The 8,996-nt window shown below is 35.4% G+C and overlaps 1 long non-coding RNA gene across 1 annotated transcript; it reads left to right on the top strand.

The window, feature by feature from the left end:
• Positions 1-807: 807 nt before the first annotated feature.
• LOC121052940 lies at positions 808-3,598 on the top strand. The gene is made up of 3 exons (XR_005810315.1): positions 808-1,692; positions 2,470-2,530; positions 3,502-3,598. It is a non-coding gene; the product is annotated as an uncharacterized LOC121052940 (long non-coding RNA).
• Positions 3,599-8,996: the final 5,398 nt, after the last annotated feature.

Here is an 8,996-nt window from a genome sequence, read left to right as displayed (position 1 = left end):
TGCTAAACTTAGTTGAGACTCCCCAGTATGTACAGTTGCCTTCTCAAAAAAAAAAAAAAAGTGTCATGTAGTTTGATACTTCATAATCTGTTTGCATCTTATTAATTGTTTGGCTTTGCAGCTTCTTTGGATATTACTCGGAGGCTAGTCTGCTTTGTCCTCTATTCTCTATCCTCTATCTTTCACTCGTCATTAATGGTTTGAGTCTAATTCCAGGTAAGCCTTATCTTTTCTTGTCTTGGATGTCTATGAGATTGTTGGGAGTAAATGCAGAAGTTATCCACTTTATCTTTTTTGTTTGTTGCTTTTATATATTTTTTTAATGTATATTTGAACAAAGCTTATTTATTTAAAATTTCGATCATTATTTGTGTCCATACTCACTTACTTCATAAGCATGCCACTTTGCCCTCTTACCTATATATAATCAATTTGTATACTTTAATGCGTATCAGATTATTGTTATACTAGAGTATATATTAGGGATTTATAGTCTTTTTGTATTGTACTATGATGCTAGCTCACTTGTATGCAATGCTTGTTCACTTAGTTAATTGTTTAAAGTTCTTGGTTTGGTTGGTAGTCATGGTTATAATTTAATAACCTGTATTTTGCTTGGCTATTTGACGTAGATATTCAATCTGATTGCTAAGGATAAATATGGACAAATCGTGGATCGATTTAGCAGATAGGCATTCTCCATCATATTATAATGGAATAGATCAGTTTTTGACTTTTGCATACATCAATAAGCACTACAAAAAAAAACTTCAACGACATAAATTTGCCATGGCCAATGCTCCCATTTTAGAGACTGCAATTGTTGGCGTCGCAGTAATAGAAATGGGAAGCGACGGTAGGCCATGTCCGTGGCGCCTTTTCAATATCAAGAGAGACGGAGTATCAAACGCGGTCGCTAACACAGCTCAAAATGCGTTTTAAAAAAAATAGAAAAACCATTCACTTCGGGAAATGAAGCAGACCAGATCTCTCTCCCTCTCGCTTCACCATCTATCCTTCTCATCACCGAGTATGTGGAGAAATCTCTCATCACCTTCTTGACAATTGTAGCTTTTCTCTTGTAAACACCTCTCCATCTTCCTCTCTTTCTATTTCTATGATTCGAGTCATTCTAGGGTTGGGGTTAGTAAGTTACATTTACAATAGAGAGAGCTTTAGATAATTAATTTCTGTTGCTTTGATTCAATTGTAGGGTTGAGGCTTCTGGGTAAGTGAGTGTTAAGGCTTTGCAGTTGATCAATTTCTGTTTGCTTGATAAATTTATATGGTTAGGTTATTTGGAAATTAGATAGTTGGGATTGTGTCTCCAATTTCCATTTATAATTTCCCTGAAATAGATTAGTTGCTAGAGTTAAAATCTTTTGCTTCTGTGCTTGGATTATTTACGTTTCTTGGTTTGGTCGAAAATTGGATCGATCTTAAACCCTTTATTGCTGGTTTTTATTCCGAGCCCATGGGACTGAAAAGCTCTTGATTCTGTGTGAAAGTTAATTGAACTATTTGGCATTTGGGAAGGTTTGTTTTCTCTTTTTGTGGGTATCTGAAAGTTTGATGCTTTGTTGTGTTTGTCTCTTGTTTAGGGAAACTGGGCAATCTGATGTTCCATCATCATCTGCTCCTACCAATGTTGTTGCATCTTCATCATCTTCACAGCATCACAATGCGATTCTTGTAAGTGATAGACAGGTACCAGTTTTTGTGTTCAGGGAGCATTGTGATGGATAACCAAAATTTGATGGAAGTTGTGTTTATCTAAAAGTTTTGAGCAATGGATTTGAATTGAATCAGATGATCGTAGTAGTTTTCCTTGTGACAATTTCTTTGAGGTGTAACTTTGCATATTTTGGTGGCACGATTTTAATCTAATGGCCGGCTTTTAAGACATCTTATGTGTCAACCTTAGTAATATTGATCATCACCATAATCATTAGCCACACTGTTTAACTGTATCACTAAAAGGAATTTATCCTCCATGGTGTAGTTGACATTGGTGGGTCTTTTCATAATTGTAAAATGTGCTCTTCAGTCAGTTTATTATATCATTTTTCTCGCAGGAGGACTTCTTAAGATTCCACCTGTTATTTGATCCATAGAGTAGTCAAGCTTGTTTATGTTTTCTTGGTCTTCTTCTCTCCAATTACTAACTTTCTTCTCCTTTTTGTGTGAATCTATGTCATTAAATTGATTGGGTTCTTGGGTTCAACTGCTTTAGGCTTGAATTCGATGGAATGAATTAATATAGAATTGTATTATCTATGTGATCGCCTATAATGGAAAATTTCTTTCTTTTAGCAATTGGGTTTATATGTTAGTGGATTACTAACTTGCTTTTGTTGATGATAATGTCATATTGTATTGATTACTATCTGAGAAACCAATTCGTCAATCTTAAATGCTGCACCCTGATTTTTCAGATTTCATATGGTCTTTCGTTTGTGTGAACTGTAGGAACTTGTATAAGGAGATGAGAACTGTGAACAAGTTGTTGGGAATCATATGCAGCTTGAAGGTTAGCTTTTGCATAGGTACATTTGTTTTATTTCTTTCCTATTTTAGTTGGAAGGATGCTTTGCTATTGCATAAATCCATCTCATACTGTCGTTTGAATTAGTAGTTTGTTCAATGATATATTAGTGATGCTTTAGCTAATCCACATGGACATAGGAATCGTTACAAACTGAATCTATTAAAATGCAATCTATTAGTTCTTGCAAGGTTAAATTTTGGGTTAAATTTTCATTGGGATTTGTCCTGATTTTGTGCCAATATGAACATATATAATCTCTTGATTTCTTTTAATGCTCATACTTGTTTGCTAACTAAAGTTTGCTTTTATCGTTTTCATGTATTATGAAAGCAAGCTAGTGTTATGAGGAGATTGTATTATGTCTTCTGCTTGGAATATAAAGAGGTCATTTCAGCCCTTTATTGTTTTCCCTTTATGTCTTCAGCTCTTAAATGACCTCATGAATTGAGTTCCACTTTGAATTATTCCAGCATATTGTATTATGTCTTCTGCTTGCTGCATTTTTAGTTCACTATGACCTCTTTATATTGCAAGCCTTATCTTGTGTGTTCTGCTTAGTCCTGTCGGAGCTATTGTAATGCAGTTAATTTGTTTTGAAAAAAAGTTAGCATGTTGTACAAGTCATAAGGAGATTGTATGAAACTGTTATATATTTCAAACCATAGTCCTGTTGAACTTTCCTTAACTTTGAATCATAAAGGAAAATCCAGAAATGGAATACAATTCAGTTAAGCTTTTCTTTTCTTTAGAAATCATTTATTAAGTTGATATATACAAACAACTTTAGTATTGAAGCCACTCATTTCGTAACACTGTATTGTTACTTGAAACCTGAACAACTGCCTAGTTCTGACTATGGATTGGATATGGTAGTTGTTCTTATTAAAGTACTAACATACTTGTGCTCTTATCTGCTCTTACATTCAATGTTTACTGTTTTTGAATAATTCTAGGTCCATCAAGGTGCATTTGGTTCTGTTGGTGATGATCAGTCACTTCTTACTTGGTATCTCTGGGACAACATCAGTAACAAGCATGTCTGTAGTTGGTGCTAGAAATATAAGTTGAAGCTAGTATCTTACATTGGGTTTAGTGTATTATGTTTACATGTCTGAATATTAGATCTTTGCTTGATTGTTGTCTAATTATCATGAGTGAAAACAATACACCGCTGTTAATAATATATTTTCTCTTCCAAATTAATTAGCAGTTTATGCCTGTTCAATTGAATTCTTGTTTTCCTTACTGCATGTGTTTATGTTGGTGTAGAAGAGGACGGAAGCACTGAAGATGATGATGGTTTAGGAGATGCATGGATGGAAATGTCAAGGGCATTAGAATCTTCAAAGGTATTGTTTATATTCTTTCTTTACAGTAAGTGTCTTGATGTCAAGTGATTGGTATAAACTTTAGGGTTGTTTTGGGCTAAAATGTCTGATAATTTTTCAGAGCTGTAATCATAGTATACAATCATTATTTTATATTGATTTTCATCTCTTTCTGATAGGATGTCGTTGTACATCCTTTATCTGATCGAAGAAAGAATGAGTGAAGGCTATAGTGAGCATTCTTTTGTCTTAAAGGATGATCTTGGATATGTTTGCCGCATCTGTGGGGTTATTGATAGAGGAATTTATACGATATTTGATTTTCAGTATAACAAGGTATAGTTTCCCCCCTGAGTACCTAGAATACCATCATGTTAGTATTATCAGCTTGCTAAGTTGCTTATGGAAAGAGCTATAAATTGATCTGTTCTTCTCACTATGTTCTTTTCTCCTCTATATTGAATGAAGTAGCCTGAAAATTTTCAGGGATGGACTCTTGTACGAGATATTTTTTTTTTTCAATTGTATACTCTTTACTAATTGCTTCTAATGCTGTTAATGATCTTCTAGTACTTCACTTCCTCATAGTTAATCAGTTTGCTATATACTTCATGTAAATTGAATTAAGTTTATTTTTACAGGGTAAGATATACTTTGAGCTTATGGGAGAGGAAAGCATCAAGGTAAAGACAATATTACTTCCTTTTATTTCATTTTCTTCATTGAATCGTAATAACTAGGACTTTGTTACCATAGTTTAGCTTAGCCCCATTTCTTAAGAGTTGTTGTATGAATTAAAATATCATTTGTGTTGAATTGTTACTCTGTAGGACCTATTTACTATAGAGAGACATAGTGGTGGAGAAAGAGGTAGAAACAAAGAAGAACATAGCTATTAATGAAGCAAAGAACAATACCAATGCGGTTGATCTTATGGAGCAAAAACTGATAGAATAGGATAGTTCCAGGAGGAAGCAATAATTTTTGTATAAGCTTCGTTCATTTTCTTAACATTCATGAGAAAAAATAAAAATGTAACGTTGGTTTCTGTATAAGCTTCATTATCTTTTGTACAGTTTTTTTATCCCAAAAAAAAAAAAATCTGGCATGCAATATGCATGCTAGATTTTTTTTATTCATAAATAATACTTTGCGACAGCATTTTGCCGTCGTCAAAGTTTGCGACGACAAAAAATTTCAGTCGCCATTGGTATTTGCTATGGCAAATTACCGTTGCAAAATTCTTACGACAGCAAATGATTTGCAGTCGCTAATGCTCTTGTAACGGCGCAATTGCCATTGCCAAAGGCATTGGCAACGCCACCAATTGCGTCAGAAGCATTGCTGTCGCAGAGCCGTCGCCAATGCTCTTTTGCGACTGCTTGGCGCCGTGGCTATTGCAATTTTTTTTGTAGTGGTGGACTATGTTCCACCGTTGTCTGAATTTTCATCAGACAGCGGCTCGGTCTACAACGGTGGCTCTCCTATCACACAACGGTTTTCCGCTGTCGTCTGATAAGGTTTTTGGCATAGTGAATAACAAGGGACAAGTGTAAGTTTCATCCGTTCAATAAACATTTTGGACTAAGTTCTAATGGGAATAGAGAATATCTATGAGCAGATCTAAAGCAAGCTGATACTAGTTCAGTTTACTGGTATATTGCTTAATATAAGGGAAACAAATTTTGTATTTGAAGCAATTTTTTTTTTTTGGGGAACAAAAAGCAATCAATTCATGTCTCCTTGTAACTAAGTCCCTGTTGTCCTAAGATGAGCACTGCTCCTTTTGGTTGAGACCAGCTACGTGGGTTCATTAAATTTTTTTTTTTTTTTTGAAAAGTTAATTCATTTATATGTACTGAGTTTTATATTTATTGAATGGGAATTACACCTTCTGCTTGAAGAAACGCCATATTCTTCAAGCATGGGGATGTACTTAATTTTGTGCTTCTTTCATTAGTTTATGCTGGGTTAACTTCCACTCTTATAATCCTCTGTTTTGCCAGACGTGGTTGCTGTGAAGAAGATGAAGGACGTCAAACATAAATGTTGATTCTAGATGCGAATGGAATGTAAATGTTGATTCCAGATGCGAATGCAATGTAAATGTTGGATTCTATTTTGAGCCCAGAATGTGTGCATTGTTAGGCATATCAAGTACTTTCTATTTGCTTGCACTGTCTGAAGAGCTCATATTTGTTGGGTTTTTGATATATGATATATGTTTTCTAACAAAAATATATTGTTAATGGTTATATAGTATTCTTTGTTGATTGTTTTCAGGGCAACCAAGGAATAGAGAGTGAGCATGACAATTTGGATTTGCATAGGATGGAATTATGAAGATGAAGCACCTATTAATATTATTATTGTTATGTTTTTAAGAATAATAGATTAAACACTTTGGATTTGTATAATCGAGGATATGAGATGGAACATGTATTATTATTATTATTATTTTTTTGGTGAGAATATGAGATGAAACACTTCGGATTTATATTGTTTTTGGAATTATGGAGCATGACAATTACCTCCATAGAAATTAATTGCTGAAGAAAATCTTCATTAGATTAGTATTTACATAAGTAGCTTTGTTTTTTTTTTTTTTTGAAATAAAGGGCTGGTGCGGCTGCCCTCAAGCCTTGATTAATGAAACTGCCGAATACAAGGGGGGACATTGAGCCTAAACCCCGGATTACAATAAACATCTAGAGAACATCCCAAAATAATATCAGGAGTCTCTATAAAATATATGTATTCTAGCATGCACCAACTAGCAAAGAATGCTCTACCAGCTACTCCATTTGCTTTGAAATAGCGGTGACATAACGGAAAGATAACTTGATTACAACGAAGCATAATTACCAATTTCATAACTTTCCTACTATGTTGTCGCCGGAAAATAAATCCGTTGACTTTTAGTTTTATTTTGCCACTAGGAGGTTGCGCCCATTTATTCATAATGGATCGTCACCTCGCTAGGTCAGACAAGGCACTTAGAGTGCGTACACAGGCATTTAGCCCGACTAAGCCTACAAAAAACTTGTAGGAGCTTATTACTCGCTGTCACGCCCCTGATTTTACACACATGAAAATCGATATATATAACCCCATAATTATATATGCGTGAACGTCCAGTCATCAATACAAAATACCTGAAATCTTTTTCCCTTAAACTTACACACTTATTGATGCCCTGAACCCTCAAAGTTAATATACACTCGCTCCAAAGAGTTATATATTACACAAGCTTACGAATTAAATTGTCAACAACAAGATAAACGTAATGCTCCTCAGAGCTCACTACAACGGAAGTCCAAATAACGGTAAAGTCACAAAATTGGCTTCCTACCGTAAAGCTGCTAGCTCGCTGCCTCAACCTCGATTATCCTAACCTGCAGGATTAACCCCTACATCGTTGGAATGGTGCACCGGGTTGCCACACAACAAACCCGGTAAGCTTTTGCAAGCCCGTATGAGTAACTCAAACCACACACAACTCACGCCAAAAATAAGGAAAACAACTCACGCTTTGATTCCTTAAAACACGAAATAAAGGAGAATAACTCACACTTTAATTTCCTTTCAAATCGAAATAAAAGAAAGCAACTCACACCTTGTTTCCTTTTAAAACGAAACATAGAAAACAACCCACACTTGAATTCTATCAATAAAACATAGAAAACAACGCACACCTTGAATTCTATCAGTTGTACCATAAGCGTACCATAGAAAGCAACTCACACCTTGATTTCTATCAAAACGTTAATAAGGAAAACAACTCACACCTTGTCCCCTTAAAAACCATTAATAAGGAAGCAACTCACACCTTGTTCCCTAAAAATACGTAATGTCATGAGTTGTAAATAACCAATTCCCGTTACCCCATGAATTACCTATATGGCAGACAGATTAGAGCTCTAACTGAAAACGTAACCACTCGTCCGGCCAAAGACGTGGTCACCTGAGATTCTGCCCAAGGTCTTAGACCTTCGATCCTCGGGCCGCAATGTCCCTTGGAGCAAAACATTAAAGGAGTCGCACAGGACCCAAAATGTTACACAAATCGCAACGCTTTTGAAAACAATCGAAATCAACATTTCCATAATTATTGTTTTCCGAAAAGCCATAACACAAAACAATAAAAAGCATCAATTCATGCCTATTGTTTTCATACCCAAATCTCAACACTTTTCTCAAATCTCAACGCTTTTCAAAACAAATCGAAATCAATCATTTCCACAAATCATTTGTTTTCCAAAAGCCACACCCCAAAACAATAGAAAGCATCATTTCATGCATATTGTTTTCATAAATCCACAAACCACCAAAACATATATATTTCACGTAAACATATATCTACTAATACATGAATACGTATGTATATATATACATCCCATAATATATATATATACACACGTAATCATCTACTCAAAAGTGCCACTAATACCATCTATAGTTTGCAGTTAACTAAATAACTCTCAAAACAATAAGGGTATTCCCGTTCGTGAAATGAACTTCGTGAGATTACTCACCTTAGAATCCCGCTGCGTCTTCTATACAGAACCGAACTAACACTATCACCAACAACTCATCCAATTCACCTTTTAGAAGCACCTATTCACCAATGATCTCAAATCAGTAACGATTCACAACCAATTTAAGTCCGAAACCCCTGTTTTGAACTAAAATCCCCCAAAGTGGCGCCAATCGAGGCGAAACCACATCCGAGACCTCCCAAAGTCTCTGGAATACGTCCACGATCGATGTGACCAAACCACAAGTCGATCGGACGCTCAAATCCTCACGGATAGAATAAATTGATCGGTATGAAACTGCAAAAATCATAACAATTCCAAACGAACTCCAAAACTTGCATATTATATATCGAAACGCTCGTATCAACGAGTAGAACATATATAATACCAAAAACAGTTCCTTAAGTGGCCGGAACACCGCCGGAACGCCACCACAGACGGTGGTGCACCGCCGCCGGCCAAAAACTCATTATTTCACAAAACTCCCAACATCAAAAAGCTTCATCTAAGCATGCTTGTGAACTTTCATAACTGGATCGAAGTCAGAAAACAAGCTTAAGGGATCGAAAACTACCTCACAAG

Source organism: Rosa chinensis, chromosome 4 (assembly GCF_002994745.2).
Source record: "Rosa chinensis cultivar Old Blush chromosome 4, RchiOBHm-V2, whole genome shotgun sequence".
NCBI lineage: Eukaryota > Viridiplantae > Streptophyta > Magnoliopsida > Rosales > Rosaceae > Rosa > Rosa chinensis.
The sequence above is the reverse complement of the archived record's forward strand: the minus strand, read 5'-3'. Positions and strand labels throughout refer to the sequence as shown.